Source organism: Pteropus medius, unplaced genomic scaffold, assembly GCF_902729225.1.
Source record: "Pteropus medius unplaced genomic scaffold, Ma_sr-lr_union100, whole genome shotgun sequence".
NCBI classification, from domain to species: Eukaryota; Metazoa; Chordata; class Mammalia; order Chiroptera; family Pteropodidae; genus Pteropus; species Pteropus medius.
The window spans coordinates 19877762-19901610 of record NW_024342471.1 but is presented as its reverse complement, the minus strand read 5'-3'; positions in this window follow the sequence as shown (position 1 = coordinate 19901610).

The window sequence follows — 23849 nt, the reverse complement described above, 5'->3', positions numbered from 1 at the left end:
GGGGGAGAGGAGGCTGGGGCGAAGGGAAGAAAGGAATTCTGCCTTAATGCTCACGAGCAACAGGAAGCTGCTGTCCCCAAATGCTCTATGTTCTGAGTCCTGTTTCACGTGGGTGCAGAGAAAACCTTTAGAGAATGGAGGACAAGGACCACAGGAGACCCAGCGCCCTCAAAAAACGTGATGGGCGCAACGTGGAAGGAGGAAGATAGTATAAAGGCAGTTAGGTTCAACTGTCAGCATGCACTGGAATTGCCTTCGGCACAGGTTCTGGGAGAGGCCTGACAGTCTGCATTTCCTGCAAGCTCCCAGGGGAGCCAGTGCTACTGGGGTCTGCACCACACTTTGAGAAGCAAGGACATAAGAGAAATAACTCACAGAGTTATCTCACTTTATCCTCAAAACCATGCTCTAAATATATGTCACCCTCATTTTACAGATAGAGAAACCGAGGCCGAGAATGGCTACGTCACCCACAGGTAGGTGGGATTTGAACTTGAGCCTGCCCGACCCTAGTCTTTGCTGCCAGCACAGTCAGAGATAGAGCAGAGCTTGAGCAGACAGGGCCTTTCTTCGCCACCCTGCCGCCCCCATCCTCCCTCCCACGCCCCTACCCCACGACTCTGAAGGTAGACAATCTGCTAGGTTCCTGCCAGCCAGCCTGACTCTGTCTCCAATTATATTCGATTACAATTGGAAGGCTATTTTTCAAGACCAAATATAGATGAGGACCATCCCCTCTCTTCTGCCACCGTCTCCGCCCTCATTGAAGTTAAAATTCTGAGAGAATACCAATAATTAGGAGCTGGCCAGAGAGCTAGGTGCTGGATTTACCTTCACTCTTCCAGGCATGACCTCGGTCCCTATTGTCTGGTTAGTCTTTCATGTGTTTCCTGTTGAACCGTGGACTGCTTCTCCTTTCTGTCACAGCCCGTTTTGCAATTACACAGCAGTGGGGTTTATGAAAAAGCTTCTTTTTCAATAAAAATCACGTCTACAGCTAACCCCTCTCCTTTTTCTCCAGCGTGTACACCACTGACAAGTTAAAAGTGAGTTCCTAGGGTTCCCAGTGCTTTGAAAGCGAAGAGAGGTTGGAAGTGCAGATGATGAAATTTCCACGTTAGAGGAGGCTTCGAAGCCATGGCAGCTTCTCAGCACACCTGCCTCACCCTGCGAAGGCTGGCCACAGCCATGGGGCTGCAGATGGTTATGGATCTCAACAGTGCTGGAATTCACTGGGGCTTCCATTCCAGATCCCCATTGCTGCACAGGGAGCTGCTCTATGCAAACGCATCGACTACTTAATAGGGATTCTTCCCCCTGCCCCTCCTGGGCCCCCTCAGTGAATGTGGCAGGAGCAGCAGAAACACAAACACCAACCCAGAAACAGCCCGAGGAGCTACATTCATTTCAGACCAAGCTGACTTTAGCACGAAGACAATTTCAGGGATCCAGAGGGCAATGATAAGGTGCCCATTCTCCAAGAAGGCACAACAGTTCTAAATGGGTACGTACCCGATCACGGAGCAACAAAATATATGAGGCAAAAAGTAATGGAACCGAAAGGGGAAATAGACGAGTCCACAAATGTAGTTGGCTGCTCCTTTCTCGGTAACTGGTTAAACAAATAGGCAGAACATCAGTATGGAAACAGAAGACCTAAAGAATACTACCCACCAACTGGACCTAAGTGACATTTACAGAACGTTCTCTCCAACAGCAGAAGAGTGTACATTCACTCGAGTGTACATGGAACGTTCACCAAGATACACCATAATCTGCTCCACAAAACAAACCTTAACAAACAAACAAACAAAAAATCATACAAATTATATGGTTAGGACATAACAAAATTACACTGGAAACCAATAAAGAAAGATATCTGGAAAATGCCCAAATGTTTAAAAATTAAGCGAGACACTTCTAAATAACTCATTGAGACTCAAGAGGAAATCTCAAGGAAAGCTTTAAACATTTAGACTAAATAAAAATGAAAATAAAGCATATCAGGATTTGAGGAATGCAGCTAATACGGTGCTTAGATGGAAATTCATAGTATTAAATTCTTGTCTTTGAAAAGAAGAAACATCTAAAACCTGTAACCAAAGCTCCCACCTCAAGAAACTAGAGAAAAAGAATAAACAAAACCTAAAGCAAGTAGAAGGAAGGAAATAATAAAGATTAAAGCAAAAAAAATCAATTAAATTGAAAACAGAAAAGCAATAGAGAAAAGTGATGAAACCAAAAGCTGGTTCTTTGAAAAAACTGTTAAAATTGACAAATCTCTATGAAGACCGACCAGGGAAAAAAAAGAAACAAATTACCAATATTTGAAATGAAAGAGGGACATCTCTACTAGAGCCACAGACACGAAAATGGTAATAAGGGAACCATTCCATGTCCATAAATTCAACAATTCAGACGAAACAGAACACGTCCTTAAAAGATACAAACTACCAAACCACACGCAGAAAGAAACAGATAACCTAAATGGTCCTATATATATATATATTAAAGAAAAAGGATATGTATTAAAAGATCTTCTAAAACAAAAACAAAACCCCAGGCTCAGATGGTTTTATTGGCAAATTCTTCCAAACATTTTAAAAAGAAACAAGACCAATCCGACACAATCTCCTCTTGAAAATAGAAGGAAAGGGAATATTTCCCGACTCATGTTATGAAGCCAGTATTACCCCAATACCAAAATCAGACAAAGACATTACAAGACCACAGATGAAAAAAAAATCCCCAACAAAATGGTAGCAAATAAAATCCAACAATATATGTCATATAATGTACATTAAAAGGAAATCATGACCAATGGGGTTTATCCCGGGAATGCTTGTTATTTTTACATTCAAAAATCAATGGGAAAAAAAGTCAACTGATACAATTCACTGTATTGATAACCTGAATAAGAAAAACACGTTGATCATTGCACAGACAAGGGCATTCAACAAATTTCCACATTAATTCATGATAAAAACTCTCAGTAAACTAGGAATAAAAAGGAATTTCCTAACCCAATACAGGGCATTGGGTTGACAGATGTCAACCAAAAAGTCTGCAAAAAAGCTACAACTAATATTGCACTCAATGACGAGAGGATGCCTTCTTCCTGAGACTAGGAACCAGGTAAGGGTTTCTTCTCTAGGGACTCCCATTAATCATCATGTCAGAAGTCCCAACCAGTTCAATAAGTCAAGAAAAAGAGATAAAAGGCATACAGATTGGAAAATGTTCCTATTTACACACTACATAGTGAAAGGATAGATACATAAATCAGCAGAACAGAACAGAGAGCCCAGAAATTGACCCACACCGATACAGTCAACTGATTTTTGACAAAGATGCAAAGCAATTCAATGGGGAAAGGATAATCTTTTCAACAGATTGTACTGGAAACGACTGGACATCCACGTTGAGCACTTGCTGAGTGTCAAGTACCATGTTAAGTGTTTTTCATGTGTCGCCATAGTTTAACTGTATAATACATTGTAGAGTCAGAATTATTACTATTTCCAGTGCTCAGATATTGCACACTGAGGCTAAGTCATTTGTCTGAAGGCACATAGTATGTGTTAGAGACAGATGTCAACCAAAAAGTCTAGCGACAGAGACACAATTCTAAACCATAGCCGTCGGATGGTCTCAGGCAAGTCACTCAGTCTCTCTGAGATTCAGTTTCCTCAACTATAAAGTAGGAATGTCAGTTCTTACCTCAGAGGGTTGACACTACTCATAGGAGAACATAAAGTGCCTGGAGCATAGTGGGTGTTCAATAAACATTAGTCCCACCTGCTCCTCATCCCTTAATGCCTGTCACCGGTCTGGGCACACAGTGGGCTGTCTCTCTGCTTGTGGCTGACAAACTGTTTCTGTAGAGCCTTGACACCCTCGTTTGGGTAAATAGTGGTGGCTTCCCCCATTCATGCCTAGATGAGTCCATGGAGCTGCCTCATTGAGAAGAGGCCTCAAGGTCCTGAGTCCGAGGACCCAGAAATGCCCCCACGTTTGAGTCACCCTCGACTCTCGAAGGAACGACTAAAGCATGAAGCCAAGAAACCATTTCCCAAAATGACTCAATACATCCTCCTCTAGGATGCTTTGAGGTCTTCCCAGTGTCAAATCCATACTCATTCCTCCATCTCTGAGTTCATTCATTCGCTAAATATACACTTCCTTGGTAATTACACAATGCCTGCCATGTTCTTGGTGTTGAGGATACAGAAATAAATTAGATACCTTCCCTGCCCTAAAGGAAGTCATGCTCTAGGAGGAACTGTAATGAACACTTGTCACGCTCTCTGGCTGTCCAGCTTCTTTTGAATCCCCTTCCACATTTGGGGGAATTTCTGCCTTTCCAAGGCAGAAGCCAGACACTCATTCTCTCGGCATCCCTTGCACCCAGGGCATAGTCATGTGACAGGCTCCACCAATCGGAGAGTGTTGTGTGATACTTCAATCCAGAAGTGAGCAACTGAAGACACAGGCACCCAGAGAATGTAGTTCCAGCGAGGGTGCCTAGCTTTAAAGGGCAGCAGGTGCTGTGGTATTTGGTCCAATTTTAGCTTTATTCCTGGCTGCTTATCCTCCAAGTTGACTCTGATCCTCCCGGAGATTCTGTGATCTACTTAATTTCCTTTAATAAATTTTCTATTTAAATGGCTGGAGTAGATTCTGTAATTTGCAACTAAGAACTCAGGCTGGTAAGGTAAAAAAAAAAAAAAAGAAAAAAAGACAGTAAAACAGGTAACTATAAAACAGTGTGACAGAGACTGTAAGAAGGGGGTATCAAGATACAGATTAAGACAACGGTCCATTTATGAGGCACTGTAGAAGAGCAGGCATGAGCACTGTTCTCAGAGTCACAGTCTTGGATCACACTCTGGCTCTGCTACTATTTAGCTGTGTGATGTTAGCTGAGTTGCTTAGCCTCTCTGAGCTTTAGGTTTTTTTTGAAATGGGGACAATAATATCTAACTCAGATGAAGGGTATGATAATAGAATGCACTTTGTGAAGCAAATACTATCAACATGGTAAAGACTTATTACATGGCAGTTAAGATCAGCATTGTCATCAACCTGGCCAGCCCTGCTGCGGTGATGTCAGAGGAGGAATCTCAGAGGAGAGGGCGTTTATGCTGGACACTGGAGGGTCAGCATAAGAACGTACCATATAACTAACACACCTACTGTACTAGGTTATCTGGGGAAGAACTGATGTATTGACGAAGTGGGACTAAATCTCACCTTAAAAACATAGTAGGAATCTCAAAAGCAATATTCTGAATGAAAAAAAATAATAACAGATACAAAAGAGTCTATTCTGCATGATTCCATTTATACGAAATTCTACGACAGGCAAAATTGATGGATTGCGACAGAAAGAGAATGAGTCGTTTCCCAGGGCAGGAACTGGAGTGGGCAGTAGGGGGATTGACTATAAAAAGGCACAAGGACACTGTTTGGAGTGATAGAAAGTTCTACGATCTCAATCGTGGTAGTGGTTACCCAGGTGTATACAAACTACCAGTAAAATGGGTACATCGCATCGTACATAAATTACACTTCGATGAAGTTTATTTTTAAGACAAGTACTACAGGGTATTCAGGACTTACGAGCTCTGACCATACCCAGAATCCTCTCTCTCCTCTGTCTCTCACATAACTTCCAGGAGTTGCTTTGCCACTGGCCCCTTCTCTCCCTGCAAATTGATGGCTCCAAGCTACACGGTTCCCAGCGCATCATTACAGCTTATTAACTTGGAGTCACTCAGACAAATTTCTTTCCCTCCTATCCAATTTTGAATTAAGTCAGGAAAAGACAGATTGGCCATATATTACCAAACAGAGTTGGAACTTATGACAAGCAGCAAATTTTCCCAGAAGCCTCTGCTAACATCTCCCCTCTGAGATGACTCAGCGAAAGCTCTTGCCCTCCATCTGACTGCCCCCCCAAGTCTTCCCCGACTGTTCCAGTTGTGTCTCCACCCCACAAATACTTTGTAGAGCACCTACTGTGTACCAGCTACTGGAGTCTGAAGATACAGTGGTGAATAATGTGTGGTCCCTGCCTGCGAAGGGCTTAGGACTGGGTAGGGACCCAGATAAGTCAAAACTGAGATTACAAGGGAAGCACGGAGGTGCTGTGATAGAGGACAGCACATAGCACTGGAGGAACATGGAGGAGACATTGGGAAAAAGGAGAGGAATCAAGGAAGACATCTGGAGGAAGTGACTCGAGATGAGTTTAGAAGGAGCACTTGGAGCTCGAAAGCTGTCGCTTTTTTAGTATATATTAATAACTATTCTTCGTTGAGCTCTTGCTAAGAACTGGCTCTGGGCTCAGCTCTTTACATGTCTTATCTCATTTCAACTACCGTACCACTCTCTTCATCTTCCAGGTAAAGAAACTAAGTCTCAGAGGTCAAATGACTTGCTCAAGGTCACCTAGATTTTAAATAATAATAGTTATAGCTAACAGTCCAAACCACGTTCCCTTTGCTAAGCCCTCATCTGAATTATTTCACTGACTCTTCTGGCAATCCTACAAAGTAGATATTATTATTAGATCCTTTTTACACCTGAAGAAACTGAAGCACAGGGAGGTTAAACGACTTACCCTAGGTCACACAGCTAAAAAGCAATGCATCTGGGATGCAAACTCTGATTGTCTAGCTCCAAATCACGTGTTCTTGAGCATGACAGTATGCTGTCAGACTTGCTCCAGGGTCTGTTCTCTTAGCCTCAGAAAGAATAGTCTCTTATGAGCATGATGCGCAGAATAAACACGGTAGATGCTAGAAAGCTCTTAGCATGTATCTGACACTCCACGAGCACCCTATACTGTTGGCTGCTCTTCTTAAGGAGTAATATACAGGCACTAAAAGTGACTCATCCTTCTAACCATGTCACCGAGAGCCTGCTAGGTGCCATGCACCATGCTGGGGAGGCAGAGGTGGAACAGACAAGAGTCCCAGAGCCCACGGTGCTCGCTGCTTATAAAGGGCGGCAATCCTGCAAAAAACGCTGATGTCCTAAGGGTGAACCAACACTCATGGCAGGAGATACAATTGTATTAATAATGGGGTCTCAAGTTATGTTTAAAAGAAAAAAACTCAACAGAGAAAAAACTGGGAAAAGAAACGCTCCAAAGTGCTAATAACAGTTGCCTCTGGGTGGCAGGACAATGGATGAATGTTTTTTTCCCCTTTAATGCTTTTCTGCACTTTGCAGTTCTCTCTAAGGGAAAAATGTCAAAAAGTTGAGAAATGGTGACGGTCCCCGGGAACAAGGACGACGCACCTGTGGGCATGTCCCTAATTCTGCCTAGCTGACCCTCTTGGCCCCCACAGCCCTGCTACCTGGCTCAGACCTCAGAGGGGCAGAGGGTTCCGCTCCGCCCACCGGAAGCCCCTTCTCCAGCATCGTGAGTCAGCACGCCCTCCTCACATCCCAGCCACACTTCCTCCTTCCCTTGAGTTTTCTCCCCTCCTTGACATTCAATTTCATCCAGAAAAAAAAAAATGAGACAAGGGTTCTAAATTGGAACGCATAAATGACATTCCTATCCATTATTTAATCTGCTCTCAGACTTGAATGAACACTTCCAGGGGTAATTACTTCACGACTCGAAATTCATTTCTAGGAAGCCATCGCCGGCGGCCTGTGCCGAGGGTAACGACCCGATTCAATATTTATGAAGCAACATTTCCCGAGAACAGCGGGCCAAGAAAGGCCTGGAAAAACCTCGCCCCATGAAGATGAAAATGGTTTGCTGGTTTTTAGGATACTCTTACACACACACACACACACACACACACACACACACACACACACTGATTTTGGCCTTTGATCAGCCTGATTCCTTGAGTGTTAGAGGGCCAGAGTGAGAAGCAGCCTTCTCACATGGATCCCCAAAACCAGAGAGAGCACAGGAAGGTGACATCTTCATAGACTTGCAAGCCAGTCCTGAAGGAATCCAACCATTCGAGCGAACATTTCCTGATTATCTACACAGCAGGCACGTAGCATGTTTTAAAAACATAACACCGAAGCATCAACCATAAAAGATAAACTGGATAAACTGGACAAATTCATCAAAGTTAGGACCTTCTACTCATCAAAAGATCCCCAAATTAAAAAGCAAGCCACAAACTGGGAGAAAATAATCAAAATACATATATCTGATGAAAGACTTATACCCAAAATATACAATGAACTCTGGCAACTCAATAAGACCAAAGCCCAATAACAAAATGAATAAAAGATTAGAACAGACACTTCAAAAAGCAGATAGAAATGGCCGGTAAACACGTGAAAAGATGCTCAACAACTCCAGTTATTCGGGAAATGCAAACTAGAACCCCAATGAGATACTACCGCATACCCATTAGAATAGGACCAGTTAAAAAATAAAACAGCCTGATGATATCAAGTGTTGGTGAAGACGCGGAGCAACTGGAACTCTCACCGCCGGTGAAATGTTAAATGGTAAACCCACTTTGGAAAACACTTTAGAAGTTTATTATGAAGGTTATTATATACCTCTCCTATGACTAAGCAACTCCACTCTTAAGTATTTATGCAAGAGAATGAAAATAAAAAGACTCGTACATGAATGTGCATACATAACAGCCAATAACTGGAAATAACCCAAATGTCAATCAGTAGGAAAAACGGGTAAACAATCTGAGGTACAGTCGTACAGGGGAACATTACTCAGCAATAAAAAGGACAAAAGTACTGATATAAGCAATGACATGGAGTACACTGCAAAACAAAATGCCAAGCTAAAGAAACCAGCCATAGAAGAGCCCAAATGGTGCGATTCCAATCGTGTAAAGTTTGAGAACAGGAAAAACTGATATATAATGGTAGAAAACTAATCGGTGATTTCCCGGCATGGGGTGGGATTAGGGGATGCCTACAAAGGGGGACAAGGATCTTTCTGAAGTAATGGAAAAGATTTATATCTTGATTGAGGTGACAGTTACAAGACTTTTTACATTGTCAAAACTCATCAAACTATGCTTAAAATGAATGCTTTTTATGGTATATGTATCCTACCTAATTAAGTAAATTAAAATTTTAAAAAAGAACCATTCTCTGCAGTTCTAAGATTTTATAAATTCTAAGACACCCCTCACCTTCTCCCCTAAGAAAAGTAATGGAGTTGCCTGCACACCCAGATCAACACTTCCCGAGAGCACCCAAACCCAAAGTCTACATCTCATTACTCTACAAGCAGGTGTTAAGTGCATACTGTGTGTACCTCGTGTCAGGAAGCAGTGTAGCACACTAGCTAAGAGCACAGCTTTGGGGACAGATGAATCTCACTCCAAATCCTACTCATAACAATGACAGTGGCAAAGAAGACAGAGATTGCTGGAGACCCATGTAGGTTTGTGGCAGTTACATCTTCTTCCATGGCACATGGCTTCTTGGAATAAAGACTACATTTCCCAGTTCCCTTGCAGCTCAGGTGGCCTTGTGCCATCCCATTGGTCAGAATTTAGTGAGAAGTACAGACCTGTGAAGCCTCTTCTAGCAGTCCTACTTAAGAGATGGTGTGCATGCCCCCAGGCTCTCTCCTTCCTTCCTTCCTTCCTTCCTTCCTTCCTTCAGCCTTCCTTCCTTCCTTCCTTCCTTTCTTCCTTCCTTCCTTCCTTCCTTCCTTCCTCCATCCTGTGGCCCGGAATGTGTATGCTGCCATATTGGATCATGAGGCCATACGCACCAAAGCAACAAGACAGGAGGCATCTAAATCATCGACGTCACATAGCTGCCATGCCTCCCAGCCCTGGGCATCTACACTCAGATCATTATATGAGCAAAATAAGCATCCCTTTTGCTTGCTTTTTCAGTCAAGTTCAACCAAACCCAATCTTCACCAAAATGACTCTGTCTCAACAAAGTTGTACGTTTAAAATATGGGTTCATAAAGGCATGAAAGGGCTCAACGAGCTGTTTAAGGAGCTGAAAGCAGCTCAGTGTGTGTGGAATGTGGCATTTGAGTGGGTGAATGGGGAGCACAGGGGGAGAAAGGCAGCTGGGGAGGTGGGCAGAGACGAGACCCCTGGGGCCCTGCAGACCGTGTTAAGAGTTTGGGTCTTTGTCCAAAAAGCAATGGGAAGCAAGCGAGGGGATTAAGCTCTGCAGTTTCAGACTAGCTGGGCATTTTTAACAATTCTTCCATCTGCTCCACGGAGAACCAACTGTAGGGAGCCAAGCTTAGAAGCAAGGAGGCCACTGCAGGGTCCAGGTGACCTCGCCAGGCCGCCCCTCATCTTCCGTGCACTGTTGTGGTTCATGAAAGATCTTGTGTACCATTTCTTAGGGATACAGACATCTCAAATGCAGATGCCTACAGAGGCCCCAGTAGAGGAAGCAGGCAGGATATGGGGCAACAAGGGGGTCATTAGCAACTGAAGAGCATGTACCCCACCACAGGCACCAGCCACCTTCAGGCCCTGCCCAGCTATCAGTTGTTGCTGGGTAGAAGACACTCCCAAAGTCCCTGAGGCTCCTAATTTTTCAGAAGAAGCTCAAAAGATGGATTTTTGTGAGGGAACCTAATTTTCTTTTAGGCAGGAAGACTCTTCCTGTGAGTATTAAAAGAAATGTGTCATCAGGCAGCAGTCTGCCACTTTGTGGCCTCTGAACTACCTTGTCTGCCCGTCTTGCTGCTTCTCTCCAGACCCATCACGAAAATTTAAAATGGAAATTCTACGACATGCGGCAGGAGGAAATTAAAGGCAGGTAACACTCTCTTTGAGATTAGCAACTCCAGGGTTCCAGTCGGCTTGCGGGGTGATCTCCGGCCCTTTTTAAACTCTATTTTTTCTCTTTTATTGGATGGACAAGAAAGAAATGCAAGGGACAAATTGAGATTTCCCTCTGAAGGCTAAGGATCCTCAGAAACCCTGGGGACTTACTATCCCACTGATCCAAGTCTTGGTCCCCTGCAAGGGGATCTCACCCTGCCTCACCCAGCTCTCTCATCCGGAGATTCCATCTTTGCCAGACTTGGTCATTAGCAGCCCCGCCTCTCTCTCTCCACATGGGTCCCTGAAGGCAGCTGGCTGGAGATGAGAGGCTGTTCTGCTTTGTAGATACTTCATTATCTCTGGCAACCGCCTTGGGGCCTGCCTGCTCCAGCCACGGTTTGCTAACTCTCTTCTTCCTGACTTATTATGAGAAAACTTAGAAACATGGACTCTAGGGAGATTTTAAAACAGTTGAGCAGACAGATGACGTGGTGAACCAACATTTTATAGCATAAACCAGGGATCGGCAAACTATACAGCCTACAGACCAAATCCAGCCCACCACCCGATTTTGCAAATAAAGATTTATTGGAACACGGCCACACGCATTTGTTTCCACATCATCTATGGCTGTTTTCCTGTTGAGTAGTTGCGACAGAGACCATGTGGCCTACAGAGCCTACAGTATTTATTACCTGGCCTTTTGTAGAACAAGTTTGCCCAGGTATAGAATAAAGAGCAAGCAGGTTCTGAGGGCCTGCCGTGTGACAGATTACTGCGTTAGAGACAGCACACACATTAGATCACTTCATCCTCAAACGTTTCTTCAGAGGGAAGATTTACGATCCCCCATTAAAAAAAGAGAAAAGAGGCTCAGCAAGGCTAGCTGACTTACTCAGGGAGCCCAAAGGGGACCCCTCTCCCTGTGTAGGGTTCAAACTGAGCCCAGCCCCTCCCTCACACTTGTGGATCTCCATAGAGATGGAACTGCGCCCAACTGGGCATTTTGGAAATTCGTGGGGGCATTTTAGGGGAACCACTGGCATGTAGAGGGTGAGGGCCAGGGTGCCACCTGTCCGGCCATGCACAGGAGAAAGAATTACCCCATTTCTCACGTGCAGCACTGCTGGTGGCATATGCGTCACAACATGACACACCTGTGTTGGTCTACGTTTGTGACTATCACCTTCGCACAGTGAGTCGTATATAGCCCTATTTCTCTAAAAAATAAAAAATGCCAAAGAGGTTCAGTTGAATATTGTTTTATTTACTAGGTAAAAGCATATGACCACTTCATCATGCTTTTCTCTAGTCATATCAGAGCAGTCATTTGAATACATAATATTATATAAATTACTTGCCTCTTATTTATTTCTTTTATGTTTGGGTATTATTCTTTTACTATATGTATGTAAAAATTACATTATCTGTGAATACCAGTTTAGGAAGGCAAAGGGGATGTTACAAAGTAGTTGGTATCAAAAGAGCACATTGAGTCTGACACTTGGAAAACATGCCCCACGTGATGTTCAGATAATTGACAGTCACATCATGCTCTATTTGTCCCATCATGCTCCATCACACCCCATCATGCCCCACCATGCTAGATCATGCCCCCGCATTGCCTGATCGTACTTTACCATGCTCACTCATTATCCAGCCGCCCCCCATCGTGCCCCCACCATACCTGATCTGTATCCTGTACTTTATATTATGCCTGTACTTTACCCATTGCCCCATCAGTAATCCCATCAGCGCACTTCACCATGACCTGCCGTATTTACCATACCTTATCAGCGCATCACTGGCCTTCCATCAATTCAGCTGACATCCTTGGCGTTGCCGGTGGGGAGCGAGTTACACAGATGTTCCTGCTCGTTCTTAAATATATTCCTATAAAGATACAAACTGATGCCACCTCCCACCCTCACAGTCAGCCAGGCAGCAGTGTGTAAACCAAAATAAGGTAAAGCAGGAAGCTCTTTGGAAGCATCTCATGGTAACAAAGAGTAGAAAGGAGCCACATTTGGTGATGAACGCAAGAGGGAAAGAGCAACACATCAGGTGGCCAGGGCTGAATTCCTGGGTGAAGGGAGACTGATGTAGGGTTAAATTCAACCAGTCCTTAAGAATTATTTGTTAAGAAACCATATGTACCAGACATGGTCCTGGGCCCCAGAGACACAGCAATGAAAAAAAACAGACAGTGACAGATTGCATGGGAGTGCAGTGGCAGGCAGGGGAAAGGACATTTGTTAACTCAACAACACTGATTGAGCCCCGCTCGGCTCCAGCCCTGCCCTAGGCCCTGGGGAGATGGCAGCAGCCAGGAAAAGAAAGTGCTCCCGCCCTGCAGAGCCAACATTCCATTGGGTGGACAGGCGGTAAACGGATCAGCAACGTTCCATTGGGTGGACAGGCGGTAAACGGATCAGCAACATCTGTTTAAACGATAGCAATTTCTAGAAAGCAAAGCATAGACACAAAAGAAGATAAATGGGAGGGGTGGATTATTTCGACGGAAATGTCGAGATCTTTCTGAGGAGTGACATTTAAGCTGAAGAATAAATAAGACGCGGGTATGCGAAGGGTGGGGACAGAGCATCCCAGGCTGAAGAAACAGCAAGCGCAAAGGTCCCGAGGTGGGAAACGGCTTGCTCTGTTGGACGCAGGGGTTGTTGGATGTTGGAGAAGATGCACACGGCTTTCGGTCTTATCCTAAGATCAGGAAAGAGTGAAAAAAAGTTGGGGTGTTCAGAGCAAAGCGAGATCTGCCTTCCACGAGCTCAGGACATGTCTTGGGGAAAAGAGATGGAAACAAGGTAAACTCAGGCCGGGTCATTTATATTTCACGCCTCTGCAGGACCAGAGACGTCCCCTATTTCAGCAGCAAAGGGAGTGCAGTGCTTCGATATTACTGAGGCAAGACGAATAGGGGCCAGGGATAGACGGGAGTCAGGGAGGCTGGGGAGATGTGGATGAGGGGGCCGGCAGGCGGGATGGAGGGCGAGCGAGGGAGCAACGCATTAAGACAGGACTGCACCGAGGAACTGGAGTGACGGGAAACAGGAAACCTCATGTCTCCCTTTGCTAACAAAATACACACACATAGCAATATGCTCAGGAAACACGCAACGTATTGGGATGAAATAAAAACATTTTAAATCTCCTAAGTATTTAAAAGTATCTTTTAGTGACAGGGGAGCCTGGAAGGAAATGTTTACTAATACACTGAAACATTATTAAAAATCCCAAGTCATTCCTTTCTTCAAGTAAAACATTGGACCGAATAGGTCCCTTCTTTTCATCCGCATAAGGACCCAGAGGTGTCTTAGGGACTATTCCACCTGTCCTCACTCTCGGCTGAACGCCTTGCTCCCCATTTAGACGCACATCCTCCTCCAGCTACCGCCCATCTCTCTGCTCCCCTTTGCAGGTCGAGTCCTTATGATGACCTGGGCTCCATCCATTTCCTCATCCACTCCCCGAGGTCGCCTGAGTCCACTCCAAACACGTGTTCTTTCCCACCACTCGTGGAGACAGCTTTTGTTGAGGTCACCAATGACCCCATGTCACCAATCCAATGGCTACTCTCAGTTCAAATCCCACTCGATCAGCACTTTGGTGTAGCCCAGACGCTCCATCTACCTTGAGACCCCAGCTGCACTTGGCCTCCGGGACCTTGCCTCCCCGTCCCCTGCCCCACGCTCTCACTCCCCTCCCTCCTCCCTGGACGCTCCGCTCAGCTCCTTTGCTGGCTCCTACTTTCCCCCCAACATCTGAACCTCAGAGAGTCCTAGGGCCAAGTCCTTAGATCGTTTCTAAGGAATCTCTACCATCACTACCTCTTCGATTGCATCTGATGCCCCCCAAATGCCTACCTCAAGGCCAGGCCACTCCCCTGAATTCCAGACCTATAAATCTAACTGTTCCTTAGTCCAAGGTCACACAGCTAGTAAGTAGCAGGTCCAGGTCTCCGATCTAATCACTTTACCGTAACTTGCCTCCCATTTGGACAAATGTGCAAAGGCAACCTTGCAAATGGAGTTCTGAACTGACCACAGCTACGTGTGGATGCTGCAGAGGCAACATTTCTTATATGTATTTGCCAGGATTTCTCAAAACGAAGACGACAGGTTTCAAAGCAAGGGTGCTGCCTCCCATGTCTCTGCAGCATTACTCAAGATATGGAAAAAAACTAAGTGTCTGCTGATGGACTAATAAATTTTTTTTAAATGTGGCGTATACATACAATGGGATATTATTCCACCTTCAAAAATAAGGAAACTCTGCCATTTACAACAACATGGATGAATGTGGAGGACATTTTTCTAAGAGAGGTAAGCCAGACACAGAAAGACAAATACCGCATCATCACATTTGTACATAGTGTCGAAAACAGTCACACTTACAGAAACGCAAAGCAGAATGATGGTTGCCTGGGTCGGGGAGATGGGGGACATGGCAGATGTTGACCAAAAGGGACAAAATTTCAGTCATGCAGGATGAATAAGTTCTGGGGATCTAAAGTACAGCAAGCACGGTGACTGTAGTGAACGATACTGTGCTGTGCACTTGGAATTTGCTGAGAGGTTAGATCTTAGGTGACCTCACCACACACACACACACACACACACACACACACAGTGGTAACTACGGGAGGGGATGGATGTGTTAATTATCTTGATTATGGTCCTCATTTCACAAGGTACGCATACCTCAAAACATCAAGTTGTACACCTTAAATATATATAATTTCCATTTGTCAATTATACTTCAGTAAAGCTTTTTAAAAAGCAAGGATGCTGATATGGACTGCACTGTGTCCCCCTGAACTTATACATTGAATCGCTAACCCCCCAGGTGACTGGACCTGGAGACAGGGCCCATGAGCAGGTGATAAAGGATAAACAGGTCATAAGGATGAGGCCCTAATCCCATGGTGTGAGTATCCTTATAAGAATGTTACTGAGTTCCTCTAAAATATCCATATGGAATTTTCATTCGCATTGCATTGAATTTTTAGGTGAATTTTGGAAGAATTGACAACTTTATAAGATTAAATCATCTCATCGAGAACATAGAAAACCTGACTTTGGATCATCTTCTGTATCTTTTGAGTTTTGAAGTTTTCTCCATATAAGTCTTGTGCATTACCTCTTGTTTCCAAGACACTTTAAAATATCTGTGACTATTGTGAATGGTGTCTTATTTTTGATTCTCTGTTTATTCAAATCTAAGCTGCCGTCAATGTAAGATGCACTTGAATTTCAGAGCGTTTGAATGTGAAAAATATGTCTTAATGTTATGTTTTTAAAATATCTTAGGGGTTTTTTTCCTATTAATTTATTGCCGGTGTGGAGAAATACTATTGATTTTTATGGACTAATCTTGTATCTGCCATCATTGCTTCTAAATTCTAATCATTTGTTTTAAAAAAGAGAGAGAGAGGAGGAAGAGACAGGAGAGCTCTCTCTGAGCCACTTCAGGAGACAGCAAGAAGGTGGTTACCTTTAAGTGCTTGTCAAAGTTAAGTGACTCTTAGAATCAAAGGAAGCCAAGTGCTAACGGCAAGGAGAAATGCAAGCTTTCAACACCTCAAACCAGGGGGACCGCTGCCAAAGGTTTTCTGACAAGCGAGTGAGGGAAAGGTAGGGTGCTTCGATCTGCAGAGGACGTCCTGCGTGATCAATGGCGATATTAACAGTGACCATTATATCTATTTTACAGATGAGGAAACTGAGGTGGTATGAAGAGAAGCCATTTGCCTCGGATTGGACATCTAGTGAGGTCTAAGCACCTTGGGAGATGGGGAAAGGCAGTGACACACAATGCATGAGATGCAGGCTCTGTCCCTGAGGTGGCTTCTAGTAATCTTGCTACAGTACAGGCAGATGATGATCCCACAGGGTTTCCCCACTAATCAAATCCCATCACGGACCCAACCTGTGCTATAAAATCCTAGCAGTAAAAGCAGGAGTCAGAGGACTGTGGCTTGCGTCCTGGGACCACTCACTGCTTCTTTGCTGTGTGACTCTGAACAAATCACCTGACATCTCTGAATCTCGGTTCTCCGATTTGTAAAAAGAGACATTGACTACAGTCCAGCCTTCCTCATTGAGGGGACTGTAACAGTCCCGAGAGATGAGGCAGGTGATGAACGAACACTTAGCTCACTATCAAGTGGCAGAATATGACTACTTTCATTATGGCCTCGTTTGCTGCTATGCTTGGCGCCCACCATGATAGATGTCCTACATGTTGTTTCCATGAAGACCCGCCTCACCAAACCTTTTCCTATCTGCAAGCTTCGCTACACAGAGGAGGCAGCACACACGCCCCTCCCCCATCCTCGCTTCTCTCTGGATGATTCTGTAAGAATCTCCCCCCGCCCCCCACCTCACTCCAACCTCACACTAAAACCTCTGCGGTATTCTATCTTCTGAAAAATGCAAACAGATCACATTAGAAATGACCAGCGGTTTGGAAAAGCCAGACTATTTGCCCTTTCTTCTTTTTTAAAGGCATTTTGGGAAATAATCAACAAAGGCTAAAATGGGGGGGAAAGGACAGAAATGAGAGCCCCGAGCCTTTTCCCAATTTTCGCAGCAAGCTCGCTGTGACAGAGCCAGGGCCCAGACCTGAGCATTTAGCGGATGGGATGAATAATGCAGCTGATGTGAGCCCTTTTTTATCCGTTAAGACCCCACTTGTGCCCCAAGAACAGAGCCTTGGGGCAGTAAGTATATTAAAGCTCCCCCCGGGGCAGGCCACTGCACCTACGTGGCGGAGCCCTCCCACCCAAGGTGGCCGTTTGCTACCCATGTGCAGATTGCTCCATAGATCAGCCACTCATGACAGTGAACCTAACAAGAGTTCACTGAACACCTACTAGGTGCCAGGCCCTGTGCTACATGCTTCCTATGCATTAGTTTCTTTGGCCCTCACCAATTTTCCTGTCGGGTAGGCATATCACCAGCCCCATTTTATAGATGAGGAAACTGAGGCTTGGAGAAGCAGTCGGACAGGGCTTGTGGTTAGCAAGACTTACATCCAGGTCCTTTACTTCCAAAATCTATGCTGCCTTGCAAGCACTCTGCCGGGGGTATTCAGACTCAAGCGCTCTCTGGGACAGGCAGGTAAAGTCGATGCAGGTCAGGTGGGGACTGTGGTGTCCCTAAGGGGACAGCAGCTAACGGAGATACACTCGACAACGTGGATGAATCTCAAATGCATCATGCCAGTGAAAGAAGCCAGCCTCAAAAGCCTACTTAGAATATGATTCACTTTAAATGATGCCTTGCCAAGGCAAAACTACAGGGACAGAGAACAGACCAGTGGCTGCGAGGAGCAGAAGGCACGGAGGGTTTGACCAGGAAGAGGCAGCAGGAGGAAATTGGGAAGGCTGATAGCGATACTCTGTATTTTGATTGTGGTGACGTTTACACAACTGGACGTTGGTCAAAGCTCCCAGAACTATATGCTAAAACAGGTGGGTATTATGGTATGTAAATTACATCTTAAACAAAACGGAAAACAACAACAACAAAAAGTCTGCGGGCTGGAGTTGAGTGGTGGGCTGGCATTTTGTCATCCTCGGCCAATAATGTGTTTATCGTACCCTCTGAATAATAAACACATGGCCAGGGATGACTGTGTGGGATGGCCCATGGGTGTGGCTCATGAAGGAAGACAGGAGGGGAGGGACCGACTGGCTAGTCCTTGCCCTGTTCCACCACTTCCGGGTGGGGTGACCCTAGGCAAGTGACCTCCCTTCTCCAAGTCTCAGTCCTCTCTCTTTAAAATTGGGGTGATGACACTTTTCCTTACGTTGCTGTTGTCGTAATTAAACAAGGTTCTAGAGGTAATGTTTGGGGCACCTAGGGCTCCTCAATAAATTCTCCTGTCCTTTGAGACCTCCACGGCCTCCCAGAGGTCATGTGGACCCAGCGATCATTCTCTTTTGTGGCCAGATTTCCCAAGGGACCCTCCTGGGTCACTCTTAGCTCACTGGCCAAGCTGGGCAAAAGCGAACTGTGACTTGCTCTTTCTCTGGAGAACCCCTAGAGTGTCCACCCAGAGAGACTAGGACGCCACATTACTACAGGGGAGTTAATCAGAGCAGCTGGTTGGGGGACACACCAGGAAGGCAGAATAGCACGGTGGTTAAGAGCAGGGGCTCCAGAAGCCAGCAGACGTGGGTTCAAGTCCTGGCTGTGATGCTTCTTTGATAGAAGACCTTGAATAGGTTACGTAAGCTCCTTGAGCTTTGATTTCTTATCTATAAAACAAGGATGTACACATGCCCTGCTCTCACGTTTGTTGAGAGGCTTAAGTGAAATGACAGGTACTCAGAGGTGCTTAATTAGACGCTACCTGCTTTCTCTAGACCAATCCCACTGATTGTATTGTTCCCCATAGTCTTCCTCCAGATGCGTATTTGTAAGGAGTAAATAAAGTACCTAGTGCTTAATAGATGTTCGATGTGTTGCAGCCCTCATTATTACCGTCATTATCGCTACTGTTGAAGGATCATGCCCCAGAGGCAGCAGAGCAGGCACAGACACGTGCAAACAGGGTGGTGGATTCTTGACTCCGAAATGCCAGAAACACGGTTACTACAAAAACTACAAGTGTCCGGGCCCCACCATCTCAGTCACGAATCAGGAGAGACCCAGAGGAGTCTTTAAACATCAAGAAAAACTAAGCATGGACCTATCCATGAGCAAACAGGCAAACCTTTGAAAACAGACCAAACCTGTCACAAGAGATCACCGAGTGAGTCAACAGTGGAACCCAAAAAAAGGATTCCATGTCCCCGGCTCCTCCCAGATTGTCAAAGCAGACCACTTCCTGTCGTGAAGGACTCGATGATCAAACTACACAGGATCTTTAAGCAGAAGGGCAGCGCTGGGGAGGAAAATCAGACTATTAGCAATCCCGACTGCCAGGAAGAAAATCTTCCTGTCTCCTCAGCTGTTCAGAAGTTGAATGTTTTGTTCAGCTGGACTCAGAGGAAGCCAGTGAAGGAAATAGAGCCACTGTATCTTCTTTTCTTGCTGAAGTAACATTATGCAAACTTGGGGAGAGGTTTCCAGGGTCCTTCATGAGATTAAGACAATAGATGGACTTGGGTTCCACTACTCAGAGTTTGTTGGCTGAGTTTTCTCCTCCTGGACCAGAGGAGGGGAGGACATAACGCTCTTCGTCCCTCGTGGCTGAAATGATTTCTGCCTCTGCACTCGCTAAGCCCCTGGCACTGCGCGCACACACGCACATGCGCACACACGCACACACACGCACACACATGCTGGGAGGGAGAAGGCAAGAAGCAAAGGAACAACGAGGAAGACAGCCCAGCCCACAGGGGCTTTGTCCGATGCTTCCCTCGTCTGTCACAGCCAGGGGGGAAGATGAGAGAATATTTGGTTGTAAGCCATTGTCCTCTACGACCATCTGAAAATATTTTTTCTTGCTTGCCACTCTCCTGGGCAGCCCTGGGAAGAGCCGAGCTCTCCTTGGGCACCTCCCTCTGTCCTTCCAGCTTGATCCCATGCCTATCATTCAAGCTCTTTCCAAGAGCCACCTCCTCCAAGAAGTCCTCAACTGTTTCACTACTGATTTCATCTTCCATTCAAAAGCATTTAAAAAAAAATCTAAGAAAAACTTTAAAAGGATTTTATAGTGCGAGAAACTCCATTTCCAGCAACAAATAAGACATCTCCTTCCACGAGGTACTTTCTGGGCATGGGGTGCCACACGATGCAGCCCCTCACCCTGCCCTGTCTTCTGGTATCTCTCCTTCACAGAGTCTGTGGAGCGAGCAGGAGAGTCAGAGACACCAGCTCTGCTTCCTCCCACCGCTGACTTCCAGCACGCCGCTCGGCCTCTCTAAACCTCTCTTCCTTGCCTGAAAATGGAGATAATAATCTCGACCTCTTAGAATCGCCGGAACTGCGGGTTAATGCAGGTTAAGGGCTTAAAACACTGCCCGGTACGTGGTAAGTGCTCAGCAAGTATTCTCCTGTTGTCATGGCACGTGCTCGATAATTATTAATATTGTTATTATTAAATTTCCATTCTCTTACCTTGTCAATTCCTTATCAGCAGCAATGTTTCTCTGTCCCCCACAATCCCTGTTAGCAGAAAACAGCCTCTGGGAACCTCCATATTTTCTTGATGGTGAATGAACTGGCTCCAGTTTAAAGACTCACACCTGCAAACGTTTCCTGACAAGAGCGGTCAACCTTTCAGAGGTGAGCCGGCTTATTAGGTAGCTTTTTATTGGCGGGCATCATGTCACAAAGTCTTCAGAGCAGTCCTAGGTGCCGGTGCTGGCCCCCAAGTCCAGGCCACAGGAACACTTCCGCACCCTCCCCCACCCCCATTCCTGCAGCCTGCACTGCCTGGGCCTCTCACTCTCCTGGAATTTTCATGTCTCGCTTCCCCAATTCCTCATAAGGTTAAGGTCACAGGCTTTGGAGTCAGGCGGACCTGGTCAGACTCCAGCTCTAGTACTTTACTAGCTGTGTACAAGCCAGGTTATTTCTAAGCATATTTCAAAAGGAGCTATCCGAATGCCTTCTCCAAAGCGTACTAAAGATTGAATGCCTTAGCGCACTGGTGACATCTGGTTCATAGTGGAGGCAGTAACTGTTAACTGCTGCTATCACCATCATCGCCCTAATTGGTAGTGTAGGTAGTATTGGGACAGTGCCTTAGAGACAACCTAAAACCAAATGTTGACGTGGCCCCCGCGGCGATTTCTGTGTTAAAACTTGAGAAGTGCTGACATAGGAGGCCAGGGTTGCAAACTCTAACGCCTGCAGCTAGAGTCAATTAATGAACTCGCCTCTGGGGGCTTTGAGTACATTAACCAACATGACTGCTCACAGCTCTTTCTGATTGGACTAAAGGTGGGGCCCTAACTCAAACCCAACAGACCCAATCCGATTGGCTGTCCAGGAGCCAAGCGGATTGGGCCTATTGTTCAAATCTGGGAGAAGAAGAGACGCTCGTGATCAGACCTAGGTGGGCACTGCGTTGAGGTGTCTAGGTGACTTGGCCCTACACTTCCCCACAGTCTGGAGAACTGAACCAGACAGGGGCAGACCCACAGTTCTCAGCAGAGGTGGGTGACCAGCCATGCTGGGTGGTAACACCTGATATCCAGGACTGCTCCTCCGTCCCATTTAATGAGATAATCCCTCCTAGGCCTTCAGGTGTGAGAAAGCAAGAATTAAATAATCCCTTCAATGGAAAACTATGCAGTGGTTAAAAGAAATAAGGACAATTGACGTGTACTGGTGTGGAAAGACATCAAAGGCATTTTAAAAGTAAAAAGCAGGTTGCTAATCCATACACGTAGTACAATTCCACTTTCATCTTTGGAAATATATATAAAGCAATGAACTACATATGGCAATGTGAATAAATCTTAAAACCTAATGTTGGGTGAAAAAGAAACAGAATGAGATTTATAACACAAAGCCATTCCTGTAAATTAAAAGCACATTCACACCAGAGCAACACTAAGTATTTCACAATATACACACATTTCCAAGTACACGAATGATACTTACGACACCCACGGCCAGGATGGGGGATGGCAGGGTGGCAGTAAGCATGGGATCAGGAGTGAAGTAGGAAACAAATGGAAAGAATAAAAATGAAGGGCTCTGCAGGGTGAATGATAATAGCATGTGTGGTTGGCTGAATTTTAAGGTGGCCCCAATGAGTCCTACCTTTGCATAATTCCCTCCCCTTGAGAGCAGGCGGGACCTGTGACTTGCTTCCAGCCAATAAAATATGGCAAAGGTGTTGGGAGAGTATCTCCCATGCTTCGATTACATTATATGGAAAATGTGATGGATAGACTATCCCCTGATTATCATTATGTTATATAAGATTTCCTCTTAGCTGACTGGAGTGAAAAATTCTCCTGCAGGCTTTGAAGACATAAGCTGCCATGTCATGACAGTTCTGTCACATGTTATGAGAAGGCCACGTGGCAAAAACTGCAAAGGCCCCTAGGGACTGAGGGTGGCCTCTTAACATCAAGAAGTGGGCACCTCAGTCCGACAACCACAAGGAACTGAATTCTTCCAGCAGCCACATGCATTTAGAAGAGTCCCCCAAGCTCCAGAAAGGCATGTACCCCTGCTTACACTCTGGTTATAGCCACAGAGTAGAGGACCCAGTTAAACCACATCAATCTCCTGACCCTACACAAACTATGAGGCCATGAGTTTATACTGAGTTAAGCTAAATGTGTAATTTGTTACACAACAATACCTAATACAGCATGCCATGAACTGGAGAATATGATTACCTCCACTGCCTGCCCCAAGGTAAAAGGGTAAGTAAAGTTAAACATATATATTAATATATGCATTAAAAATGTCCTTTAAATTGGCACCACTAATTGAGTTCTCTGACTTCAACCTCCTTCCTCCTCCCCAGGACCCATTTTCCACTCCTTAATCATCCTGGCCACACCTTGCTGGACTCCTAGCATCTCTGGGTTCTTTTTGGAACCAGTGGCCAAAGCCGGGTTTGGAATTTTAACAAAGCCCTGACTATTGCAGGATACAGGAGGACTTTCTGGCTTTATTTATCACAATCATTACAATGATTTCCCAAAATCATGCTGACTCCTCTGGGGGACAGTCACCCATGACCATGGTCCCTCCATCAACTTGGGGAGTAGTATGTCTGATCCATACTTCCTTATCCTGCTTCTAGATAGCTTTTGCATAAGTTTTGTTAGCGACCTCTTCTGGGGGCTTGGGGATATTTTTTAAACTATGTCATATTTATTGAGTACCTACTATGTGTCAGGAACTAAGCCAGATCCTTAACTCTCGTGGTTCTTATGACAACACCGCAGGAGCTAATACAAAACTGACACCCAGAGAGCTGTGAAATGTCACAAAGCCTGGGAATGACAGTTGGGATTTGAACCCACTTTTCTCTGACTTCAAAAGCAACATCCTTCCCACTCTATGTGGAAACCATTGTTTTTACTCATAAAACAGGATAAATTTATTCTGTTTTGAGAATACCAATTTCTCCAAT